The following is a 13,793-nucleotide window of genomic DNA, read 5'->3' as shown; positions in this document are numbered from 1 at the left end:
AATACACAAATTATAAAATTGTCAAGGCTTCAAAGGTTCATTGTTGGTTTATTTAAGATTGCTTAATAAAAATAAATAAAAGAAACTAAAATAAGAATAAACATAAAAGAACAATGAAATATTTAAACAAGTATATCATATAATATAGTTCCCACTATATTAATATCAGCCGATATTTAATACATGGTACCCATAATATATATATAAATGCATAAATATAAATTGACATAAAAGTAAATGTTAGATCAAATCACAATATTTCATTTAGAACAACCGGCAGAGCCACGCTATCGTCTAAATAAAATATATGACTTTATGTTAGATGCGATAAAGTAAATGTTAGTTGCGGAAAAATAAATGTTATATGCGAGAAAGTAAATGTTAGTTGCGGAAAAGTAAATGTTAGTTGCGATAAAAGTAAAAGTTAGATGCGAGAAAGTAAATGTTAGTTCAAATCACAATATATTATTTAGAACAACCGACAGTATCACGCTATCGTCTAAATAATATATATGACTTTATTATAAATAGATACTTATATTTATAGTATATAATTATTGTAGTATTTATTGTATCATATTTGACAACAAATCAAGGTAACCACATTCAAGGTACCAAGCATTTGATGTAAATAGATAACAACAAATCTTCCAAAATTATACCTACAAATAAGGATCAATTAGAAAAACAAAATAGAAATAGAAAAAGAGAAAAATATACAAAATATAAACAATCTTACTTGACCAACAATGAAACCTTTTCACCTTGACATAAAAAGATTTAGCTTGCCATGAACATGAAACTCAAGAGTAAGGATAAAATAAATTTCATACTTGAACTTGAGAAATATGCACACTCAAACTTTTATTCTCATACACACAATATTTATTTTACAAATGAGGACTTCTCTACACTCTTGCACACTACAAAGCTTATACAACACATCTATTTATAGGCCAAATGAGAGCAAGGGTCCAAGACTCATTAAATATGGAATAGTAAAGTTGGTGGGTGCTTGTCTCCTTGAATGTCAATACATTGACCCAACTTTAATTGGCATGTTTGATGCCTTAGAATTCCGATTTTGCTTCTGCACAAAACATATAACACGTAGCCCTTTGTCTGTAGATGTGTTTTGACAACTTATTCACCCCTTTTGGATAAAATATGAAATACTTATGATATTTTTACTCCAAGCTGGTCATAGTAAAAGTAAATCTGTCTTCATTTTGATGTTTGATTATTTTGATCATTTTAATGAAGTTTTTGGAATTTTTTGTCTTCTACAAAGTTGAAGATGCCTCTTTTGTGATTCTACAGGTTTTGATATTACTCCATTATGACCTCTGTAGCTTGAGTAATTTTTTTTTACCAAACCTGCGCAAACCGTAAAATACAACATTTTAGTAAAACATTTAAATATAAACACATAACACTAAAATAATACAACTTCATAATTTTAATTAAACTTAAATTTTAAAACACACTTTTTAACATATAAATAATTACAAATTTTAAGTTTCATCACACCCCCAAACTGGCTAATTACTAGTCCCTTAGTATTAAAATTTCATAAAATCACAAGTTAGATTTTTATTCCTTAATATATATATTCAAATTTGCAAACTTTGAAATTTTAAAACATACTTGTAAGAATATCATATGTTTATTTATAAATCTTGATATCAACTAATATATTAATATATAATTGGATAGGGTATACATATATATTTCACACAATATCAAAATATTAAATATAAATAATTTTTTATATAAATATTTTCTAAAAACTTTGAGAATAATATAATCAAAATGATAATAGAAATCCTTTTCATAATATGTATATCTTCAGAAATTTTAATGTAAAAGTCTCAACTCCATATTCTCTCGGGTTATGATATTTTTTTTTTTTATATATATATAACTAGTGTTCACTCATGGAGTTGGAATAAAATTATACACTCATTGAAAATGGTTAATATGTAAAGCGGACAATCAAATAACCTAATATTGAAAATAAGATAGGATAATTTACAAAGAATAAACCCATTTTGTTTTTATTTTGTTTTTGTTTTTTTTTATTTTATTTTTCTCTTTTTTGCTTGGCTGCAAAATTGTTTTTACATAACTAAATACCTCTAATAAACTTTGAAAATGTAACATATTTTTTTTTCCAAAGTTTATTTATTTGTTTATTTTTTATGAGGTAAATCTATTACATTGATAATTATAGTAGAGATATTAATACTCTACATCTTTACAATCAAACTTCAAACAATCTTTGCAGCCAATTTTCAAATGCACAATAATTTTTTTTAAATGGGTTTAATCTAGTAATCAACCATTTCTTAATAATCAATAAAAGCTTATAAGTTGTTTTCTCAATTCTCACCTCTCACTCACAAAATTTATGTGAGTAAATATTGCACTTTTACAAATTAATTCCCTCAATTATTCATGTTATTATTCATTCAATCAGTATCACTTTAATTATATACTCATAAAAGTTTTAGAAAATATGTTATTTGAAAACACACAATTATATATTATTTATAACTTATATCACATCAATTACATATTTTCTATTAAATTGATAAAAAGAAGAATAAATAAAAATCTATACAAAAAGACTTCATTTTCTTAGTAGTTTGCAATTTAAATATATACGAAATATTAAAATCTAATCTATTGTGATAATATGATAAATAAAAACTAATGCGTGTCAGGAGTTTTTGACTCCTTACTCTGCCATTGAAAAAGGAAAAATATATATTATTATAGAAATATTTTTTTTTTAAATTTTAAAATTTTTTTTTTTTTTAAATAAACCCTCCCCCAAACCTGAATATGACATTTTTTTTAAAAAAAAATAAAGAGTACATGATGAAAGAGATATCACCTGGAATTTATTGAAGATGAGGAACAAACACAAACCATTTCGTGACATGTTGAATCAATGATCCAGTTTTCTTTTCATACTGGTTGGTTGAGACCAATTGATCTTTGTTATAGCCGAATCAGGTTGATGAACAAAAGCTTGGAGATCATCAATTAATTGGTCTTCATTCGAAGCAAAGATGAGCATCCTTCGTGAATTTTCTGAAATAAAATTTTGTTCCACGGCTACATCAAGAAAAGTCAACAAACCATCATAATAGTTATTGATATTCAACAAGCCAACAGGTTTATTATGGATATTAAGTTGTGCCCAAGAAACAACATGAAAAATTTCTTCTAAAGTACCAAAACCACCAGGTAAGGCAATAAAAGCATCATAATTTTCTATCATTTTAGTTATTCTCTCGTACATTGATGAAACTTTCAACTCTTCCCCAACCGTAACACCTGTAATATTTCCTTCAGCTAAAGCTGTAGGTATAATACCCAAAACCTGACTACCTCCAAGATGAGCTGCTGTTGAAATAGATCCCATTAACCCAATATTACCTCCTCCGTAAACCAAGTGAATTTTTCTCTCTGCTAACTTTTTTCCAAGATTAATTGCTGCATCAACAAATATTTCATTCTTTCCAGTATTAGAACAACAAAAGACACAAATATTTTTCAATTTTTGTGAAGAAGATCCTGTCATATTTTTTTTTTCTTTTCAAAAATATAGAGAGAGTTGAGTGATTTTATAAGGAAAACAAGGAATAAGACAGAAATAGGAATACAGATGTGAACAAAATGATGAAAATAGTAAAAAACAATAATATATAATAATAACATGCATGCGTATAAACAGTGATGTGATTGTGGCTCACAGTGTTCGTTCAGTATTTATGAGTCGAGGGTTGGCTTACCATCCAATTTTCTTATAAATTGGCAAATATGATCTTTTTTAGTCAGATTCCCAAGACCATTACCATGACGCTGCGCTTGGAATAGTTTTCATAAATGGAGAAGTTGACCTTGAACATCTCCACTAGAATGCGTCTCAAGAGTCAATGAGATATCATCTAATGAGTCTTTACTCAGCCCATTCTTAATGAAATCAATTTTATCTTCTCTATTTGTGGAAACATATCCCAAAGATCTGCATTGTCTATTACAAGTCCATCTGACACAATTATGACAAACATCTAACCTTTTAGCCCTTCTTTTCTTCGCATAGGTACTTTTACCTAGTCCAGACATATTTCGAACAAGTAAGAATTTTGGAACTTCACCACCTAATCGAACCTTGGCTTCAATTATAAGACGAATATCCTCCGGGATTTCTTTTTGCATAAGCATTCTCAATCTTTCACATCTGCCTTCATAAATAATTCTCAGAACTTTTTTAGAAACAGATGAAAAATATTTACCAAGTTTTTTGATAGCTTCATCCATAATATATATTTATATATATATATTCAATTATTTTGGGAAATTGAAATAAAACCGACTGAAAGTAGTCACGGAGTACCGTTATCCGCCACTTAACCGGGAAGTGAACTCAATTCTGCAAAAATAAAATAAAAATATAAGTAACAATTAAGTTGGATCATATAAAGGCATAAACTCTTCATTAAGAACTTCATTTTCTATAAACGGTTTAAGTCTTTGCCCATTAACTTTAAATACATTATTATTTTTAGGATTTTCAACATCAACAGCACCATGAGGATAGACAAATTTAACAATAAATGGTCCAGACCATCGCGATCTAAGTTTCCTGGAAACAAATGCAAGCGAGAATTATAAAGTAAAACTTTTTGTCCGATTTCAAAAGATTTTCTCATAATATTTTTATCATGAAATGCTTTTGTTTTATCTTTATAAATCTTTGCATTTTCATATGCATCATTTCTTAATTCTTCTAGTTCATTTAATTGCAATTTTCTTAATTTAGATGCATCATCTAAATTAGTATTAAACGCTTTAATTGCCCAATAAGCTTTATGTTCAATTTCAACAGGTAGATGACAATGCTTTCCAAAAACTAATCTATATGGTGACATCCCCAATGATGTTTTAAATGCAGTTCTATATGCCCATAATGCATCACTTAATCTTAAAGACCAATATTTTCGATTTGGATTGACTATTTTTTCCAAAATTTGTTTTATTTCTTTATTTGCAAGTTCAACCTGACCATGCGTTTGAGGGTGATATGGAGTAGAAACTTTATGTGTAATACCATATTTTCTTAACAACGAAGAAAATGATTTATTTATAAAATGACTTCCCCCATCACTGATTATAGCTCTAGGTATTCCAAATCGACTAAAAATATTTTCTTTCAAAAATTTTATCACAACTTTATGATCATTAGTTCCACATGCAATTTCTTCAATCCATTTTGAAACATAATCGACAGCCACTAAAATATAAGTGAATCCAAAAGATAATGGAAATGGACCCATAAAATCTATTCCCCAACTTTCAAATATTTCAATAATCATGATTGGATTTAAAGGCATCATGTTTCGTTTTGAAATTGAACCCATTTTCTGACAATTTTCACAAGATTTGCAAAATGAATATGTATCTTTGAATAAAAAAGGCCAATAAAATCCACATTGAAAGATTTTTGCAGCTGTTTTCTTTGACGAAAAATGACCTCCACATGCCTCAGAATGACAAAATTTAATGACACTACTTACCTCATTGTCGGGTATGCATCGTCGAAAAATTTGATCAGGACAATACTTAAACAAATAAGGATCATCCCAATAAAATTTTTTGACCTCTTTCAAGAATTTATTTTTATCTTGTGAACTCCAATGAGAAGGCATTTTATTTGTCACAAGAAAATTTACAATATTAGCAAACCAAGGCATAGTAGTAGCATAAAATAGTTGATCATCCGGAAAATTTTCATTTATTGGTATTTTATTTTGAGATGATTCAGAAATTATTCTTGATAAATGATCGGCTACTACATTTTCTTTTCCTTTTTTATCTTTTATTACAAGATCAAATTCTTGTAACAACAAAATCCATCTTATTAATCTCGGCTTAGCATCTTGTTTATTTGATAAATATTTTATGGCAGAATGATCAGTGTAAACAATATTAGTAGAACCAATTAAATAGGATCGAAATTTATCTAATGCAAACACTACTGAAAGTAATTCTTTTTCATTTGTTGAATAATTGATTTGAGCACTATTTAAGGTTCTACTTGCATAATAGATCACATAAGGTTTACCTTCTTTTCTTTGTCCTAACACGGCTCCTACAACATAATCACTTGCATCACACATTAATTCAAATGGTAAAGACCAATCAGGAGGTTGTAAAATAGGTGATGTAGTTAAAAGATTAATTATCTTTTTAAAAGCAGTTTCACATTCTTGAGTCCATTCAAATTGTGCATCTTTTGTTAAAAGATTTAAAATTGGTTTCGATATTATGCTAAAATTTTTTATAAATCTTCTATAAAATCCGCATGACCCAAAAATGATCGAATTTCTTTGATCGTGTTTGGTGATTGTAAATTAGCAATAACATCAACCTTAGCTTTATCAACTTCAATTCCTTTTTCAGATATGACATGCCCTAACACAATTCCAGATTTAACCATGTAGTGACATTTTTCCCAATTTAAAACAAGATTTTTTTCTTCACATCTTTTTAAAACATCTTCCAAATTTTTGAGACAGTTTTCAAATGAGTTTCTAAAAACAGTTATATCATCCATAAAAAATGTAGTGACCCATACCCGGATCACCTACTAAACAGAACTTAGGCATGCAATTAACTTAATAAAACAGATATCAGAATAAAACTGCGGAAACCATACACATTATACAATCCCAAGTAAAGGAATCTGTAATTCATCCAATAATATACAACCAAATCGAATAGCTGTATAAACCCAAACAACAGTAATAAAACCTAAGCAAAGCTCCAGCCGGCAAACCGCTGACTAGCCCCTCCTGGATCCACCCTCCTCATCCAATCGCAAACCTGCCCCATGGAATAGGATGTCCAGAAAATACAGAGTACGAGACGTGAGCATAAAACGCTCAGTGCGAGAGTATGAGTATACATGCATGAAAAGTGAACTCCCTAAAGACTCGAGGTCAAGGATCAGATAACAGAGACAGACCGGGCCCTGGTATGTAGCACGCTGTGCCGTCGCTTCAGGAGGTGGCTCCCATATCGAGATAACCGTGGATACGCCGGACCCAAATCGATGGAAGTCCATCCACTAACAGGATAGGGTACAACCCTACTAACAGACATCTCGAAAGAGATACAGCAAGATGCAAATGAATGCAGCATAATATCATGGCCTATAAATCATGCAGTCACATAATACATGCATACTCAGTCAGGATATCTCGAACAGTACTTTCGTACCTCAATACAGTGCAAGCTCTACCAACTCTAGGTCCACGCCTATAGTCTGCTCTACACTGCCAGATGATACTACTATCATTAAAGTGCTCTAAAAGCCTTAATTAAGCTATTGCATACTCCTAAATATTTATAGGAAGCAAAAGCTATACCTTCGTCCGTCGTTAGCCCTTTGATGTCGATGCCTCCAGAACTTGGGCACAACTCCGCTACGACTACCGAACGCCTCGCCGACCTCCGGACCAAGCCTAAGAAGACTAGAACAGCTCCAAAAGGACTAGAAAGGAAAGGAGAACTCGGAATTGGCAAATGAAAGTGAAGTCTCGGCCTTCTATTTATAGACAACGATCGGAACTTCCGATCCTTGATCGGAACATCCGAACCTCGATCGGAACGTCCGATCCTGCCATCGGAGCTTCCGAAGATCCTGATCTGCCACGTGTCAAAATATCACTTGTTGACTCCGGATAGGGGTGATCGGAGCCTCCGGTCCTGATCGGAGCTTCCGATCCAACCACACGTCATGCCTGACGTAATAACATCGGTGCCTCCGATCGCTCATCGGAGCTTCCGATCCTGTTCGGAGCTTCCGATCGTGCCTTCGGAGCTTCCGATCCGTTCGATACTCAATTCAATTAATTAGCATTAATCCTTTAATTACTCAATTAGGGCACGGGCTACTACATTCTCCCCCACTTAAGATATTTCGTCCTCGAAATAAGATCTTAAGTACCGAATGCAAATACAGAAATCAGAAACATTCTTTATTCAAATCAAACGTTTACAGAGTTTGCAACTGAATACAACTTAAAGAATGAAATCAAAACAACTCAGGATGGTCTTTACGCATCCTGTCCTCAAGCTCCCAAGTAGCTTCCTCAGTGCCTCTGCGCTGCCACTGAACTAAAACCAAAGGAATGACTTTGTTCCGCAAGACCTTATCCTTATAATCCAGGATACGAAGAGGTTTCTCAACATAAGTAAAATCCTTGTCTATCTGAACCTCAGACCGCTGCAGAATATGAGATTCATCCGCCACATACCTTCGCAACAGAGATACGTGGAACACGTCGTGAATACTAGATAGATGCGGTGGCAAAGCTAGTCGATAAGCCAAATCGCCAATGCTCTCCAAGATCTCAAACGGGCCGATAAATCTGGGAGACAACTTGCCTTTAAGGCCAAATCTGAGAATCTTGCGGAAAGGTGACACTCTCAGAAACACTTTCTCCCCGACCTCGAACTGCAAAGGCCTACGCTTGATATTAGCATAGCTGGCCTGACGATCCTGTGCAGTCTTAATCCGTTTCTTGATCTGATCAACAATGTCTATCGCCTGCTGGATAAATTCTGGTCCCTCAGCCTGTCTCTCCCCTACTTCTTCCCAAAAGAGTGGAGTAAGACAACGTCGCCCATACAACGCCTCAAAAGGTGCCATCCCAATACTAGTATGATAGCTGTTGTTGTAAGCGAACTCGATCAACGGCAAATGATCCTGCCAGGCTGGACCAAAATCCAAGACGCACGCTCTAAGCATATCCTCTAACGTACGGATAGTGCGCTCTGACTGACCATCAGTCTCCGGATGATAGGCTGTACTCAAACTGAGAGTAGTACCCATCGCACGCTGAACACTCCCCCAAAATCTAGAAGTAAACCTGGGGTCCCGATCGCTGACAATGCTCACAGGCACTCCATGAAGTCGGACGATCTCCTGAATGTAAATCCGTGCCATGCGATCCACAGAGTACTCTCGGCTATAGGCAATGAAATGCGCTGACTTGGTGAGTCGGTCCACCACAACCCAGATAGCATCACAGTTCCTCGGGGATACCGGCAAATGGGTCACAAAGTCCATTGTGATAAACTCCCATTTCCATTCAGGAATAGGCAGACTGTGAAGCAATCCTCCAGGTCGTCGGTGCTCTGCCTTGACCTGTTGACACACCAAACATCTCAAAACAAACTGATAAACACTGCGTTTCATTCCCTTCCACCAGAAACAAGTACGTAGATCCTTGTACATCTTGTTGCTCCCAGGATGAATACTCAACTTAGTGCGATGCACCTGAGACAAAATCTCCTCTCGCAACTCTTCATCCTGCGGAATCACAAGCCTACCAGACAAACACAGAAAGCCATCTGACTGATAATGAAATCCAGACGAGCTACCCTCGTTAGCTAGACGAGATAAACGCTGGGTCTTCGAATCAGTCATCTGAGCATCTCGGATCCGCGAATACAAGGCTGGCTCAGATAATATCGCAAACATCTGGATACTCTGCATACCTTTCTTATGTTTGAAGGTATAACCTGAAGTACAACAGTCCCTGATCGCACTAGACATCGAACCAGTCTGAAGTACGGATAGTCGCACCTTGCGACTCAAAGCATCAGCGGTGAGATTAGCAGCTCCCGGATGGTACTTAATCTCGCAATCATAGTCCTTAAGCAAGTCCATCCAACGTATCTGCCTCATGTTCAACTCCGCCTGAGTGAACAAATACTTGAGACTCTTATGGTCGGTGAAGATCTCAAATTTCTCGCCATACAGATAATGACGCCAGATCTTCAAAGCGAACACAATAGCTGCTAACTCTAAATCATGGACTGGGTAGTTGTCCTCGTGAAGCTTCAGCTATCTAGAAGCGTATGCGATCACATGCCCATTCTGAGTCAGGACACAACCTAACCCCTGAAGAGAAGCATCCGTGTAAACTACATACCCTCCAGATCCTGACGATAATGCCAACACCGGCGCAGAAGTTAACCGCCGTCGAAGCTCACGGAAATTCTCCTCACACTCGGAGGACCACTCAAAATCCACACCCTTGCGGGTAAGTTGCGTCAACGGTCGAGCTAACTGAGAGAAGTTCAGAATGAAGCGACGATAATACCCTGCTAGACCCAGAAAACTACGGATCTCAGCAACTGTCATCGGACGCGACCAATTAAGTACTGCTTCAATCTTGCTTGGATCAACAGAAATCCCCTCCTTGGATATGATATGGCCAAGAAAGACCACTCTATCCATCCAGAACTCACACTTGCTCAGCTTGGCGTACAACTGCTCATCTCGAAGAGTCTGTAGTACTAACCGCAAGTGAGAAACATGCTCTTCCGTATTACGTGAAAACACCAAGATGTCGTCAATGAAGACCACGACAAACTTGTCCAAATACTCCCTGAAGACACGGTTCATCAAATCCATGAATATAGCCGGCGCATTAGTCAAACCAAATGGCATCACTAGGAACTCGTAATGCCCATAGTGAGTACGGAATGCAGTCTTGGCTACATCCTGATCACGGACTCTCAACTGATGATACCCAGATCTCAAGTCAATCTTGGAGTAAACTGACGTGCCCTGCAGCTGATCGAACAAGTCATCAATACGAGGCAACGGATACTTGTTCTTCACAGTGACTCGATTCAGCTGCCGATAGTCAATGCACAGCCGCATCGACCCATCCTTCTTCTTTACGAAGGGAACAGGAGCTCTCCAAGGAGACACACTAGGACGAATGTACCCCTTGTCCAAAAGATCCTGTAGCTGATTCTTCAACTCACGCATCTCTGACGGAGCCAGACGATATGGTGCTCTAGAAATAGGCGAAGTACCTGGCATCAACTCTATGCCAAACTCGACTTCCCTAGCAGGAGGAAAACCCGGAATCTCATCAGGAAATACATCTGGAAATTCATCCACAACAGGAATGCTCTCTAACCCAATACTCCCAGCGGACAAATCAACTGCATAGATAAGGTAGCCTTCCCCGCCAGACTCCAGAGCTCGACAGGCTCTCAAAGCTGATACCAAAGGCATCGGGGGTCGTGCTCCCTCACCATAGAAAAACCAGCTCTCACTCCCCTCCGGATGAAAGCGTACTAATCTCTGATAGCAGTCCACTGAAGCTCGATAGGTAGTCAACATATCTATTCCCAGAATGCAATCAAAGTCGTCCATCGCCAGGACCATGAGATTCGCTAACAGAATGTTCCCTTCGAACTCTAAAGGGCAACCCATCACTAGACGCTTAGCCAAAGCAGATTGGCCCGTCGGAGTAGAAACAGACATCACTACGTCTAGTGCAATGCATGGTAACTTATGCCTCTTAACAAAACGTGCAGAAATGAAGGAATTAGATGCACCAGTGTCAATAAGTACAAGAGCAGGTATACCATAAAGCAAAAATGTACCTGCAATGACTTTCTCATTCTCTTCCACAGCCTGATCATGTCTCAGGGCAAACACTTGGCCAGAAGCTCGTGGCCTCAAATGAGAACTCCCAGCAGACTGTCCCTGCGACCTCTGCTGAACGGTGGCCTGAGAACCCGATCCTGAACCAGAACCAGAACCGCCTCCCCCAGACTGTGGACAATCTCTCCGGATATGACCAGTCTCTCCACAACGGAAACAAGCTCCAGAAGCTCTGCGGCACTTGTCGGATGGATGGTTCTTCCCACAGTGATCACACTTGTCCTTCTTACCGAAACGGACAAGACCTCCAGAACCAGAGGAAGAAGAAGATCCAGACTTCTTGAAAGTTTGGGCACGGGAACCCAAAGAACTAGCAGGTCTCGACTGAGAGAAAGACCTGTTCCGCCGAATGCTGTCCTCCGCCTGGTGACAACGGCTCACCAAACCCTCGTAGGACATGTCGTCGCCAACCGCCACACGGTCATGGATCTCAGGGTTAAGGCCCTGAAGGAACAGATTATATTTCATCTCTGAGCTATCAGCAATATCGGGACAATAGGATAACAGATCAAAGAACCTCTGCTGATACTCATCAATAGACATGGCTCCCTGTCGCAGACTCAATAACTCGCCTGCCTTCGACTGACGGAGTGCAGGAGGAAAATACCGCTTTTGGAAAGCTGTGCGGAACTCGGCCCAGGTGGCCACTCCTCTCGCTGTAACAAAAGGTGCAGAAGTAAACCTCCACCACCTGCGCGCACGCCCATCCAGAAGATAGCCAAGGGTCTCCTCCTTCTGCTCATCGGTGCATTGGAAAGTCTGAAAAGTCATCTCCATGCGGTCTAACCAGTTCTCCGCATCCTCCGGAGACTCACCTCCAACTAAGGGCTTAGGACCCATAGCTAAGAATCGGCGCACAGTGAAACGCTCGTCGTCATGGTGACGATGACGCCGTTCTCGACGAGGCTCTCGGTCGGCATCACCCCAACGCCCACCAACACTGCCATGAGAACTCTGGTCGTCACGATTTGACATCTACAAAAATACCTCAAGATGAGACTAAATCCCAAGAAATCTTTTGCATGCTCTGATACCATAAATGTAGTGACCCATACCCGGATCACCTACTAAACAGAACTTAGGCATGCAATTAACTTAATAAAACAGATATCAGAATAAAACTGCGGAAACCATACACATTATACAATCCCAAGTAAAGGAATCTGTAATTCATCCAATAATATACAACCAAATCGAATAGCTGTATAAACCCAAACAACAGTAATAAAACCTAAGCGAAGCTCCAGCCGGCCAACCGCTGACTAGCCCCTCCTGGATCCACCCTCCTCGTCCAATCGCAAACCTGCCCCATGGAATAGGATGTCCAGAAAATACAGAGTACGAGACGTGAGCATAAAACGCTCAGTGCGAGAGTATGAGTATACATGCATGCAAAGTGAACTCCCTAAAGACTCGAGGTCAAGGATCAGATAAAAAAGAGACAAACCGGGCCCTGGTATGTAGCACGCTGTGCCGTCGCTTCAGGAGGTGGCTCCCATATCGAGATAACCGTGGATATGCCGGACCCAAATCGATGGAAGTCCATCCACTAACAGGATAGGGTACAACCCTACTAACAGACATCTCGAAAGAGATACAGCAAGATGCAAATGAATGCAGCATAATATCATGGCATATAAATCATGCAGTCACATAATACATGCATACTCAGTCAGGATATCTCGAACAGTACTTTTGTACCTCAATACAGTGCAATCTCTACCAACTCTAGGTCCACGCCTATAGTCTGCTCTACACTGCCAGATGATACTACTATCATTAAAGTGCTCTAAAAGCCTTAACTAAGCTATTGCATACTCCTAAATATTTATAGGAAGCAAAAGCTATACCTTCGTCCGTCGTTAGCCCTTTGATGTCGATGCCTCCAGAACTTGGGCACAACTCCGCTACGACTACCGAACGCCTCGCCGACCTCCGGACCAAGCCTAAGAAGACTAGAACAGCTCCAAAAGGACTAGAAAGGAAAGGAGAACTCGGAATTGGCAAATGAAAGTGAAGTCTCGGCCTTCTATTTATAGACAACGATCGGAACTTCCGATCCTTGATCGGAACGTCCGAACCTCGATCGGAACGTCCGATCCTGCCATCGGAGCTTCCGAAGATCCTGATCTGCCACGTGTCAAAATATCACTTGTTGACTCCGGATAGGGGTGATCGGAGCCTCCGGTCCTGATCGGAGCTTCCGATCCAACCACACGTCATGCCTGACGTAATAACATCG

This window comes from Henckelia pumila, chromosome 3, assembly GCF_033568475.1.
Source record: "Henckelia pumila isolate YLH828 chromosome 3, ASM3356847v2, whole genome shotgun sequence".
NCBI classification, from domain to species: domain Eukaryota; kingdom Viridiplantae; phylum Streptophyta; class Magnoliopsida; order Lamiales; family Gesneriaceae; genus Henckelia; species Henckelia pumila.
The sequence above is the reverse complement of the archived record's forward strand: the minus strand, read 5'-3'. Positions refer to the sequence as shown.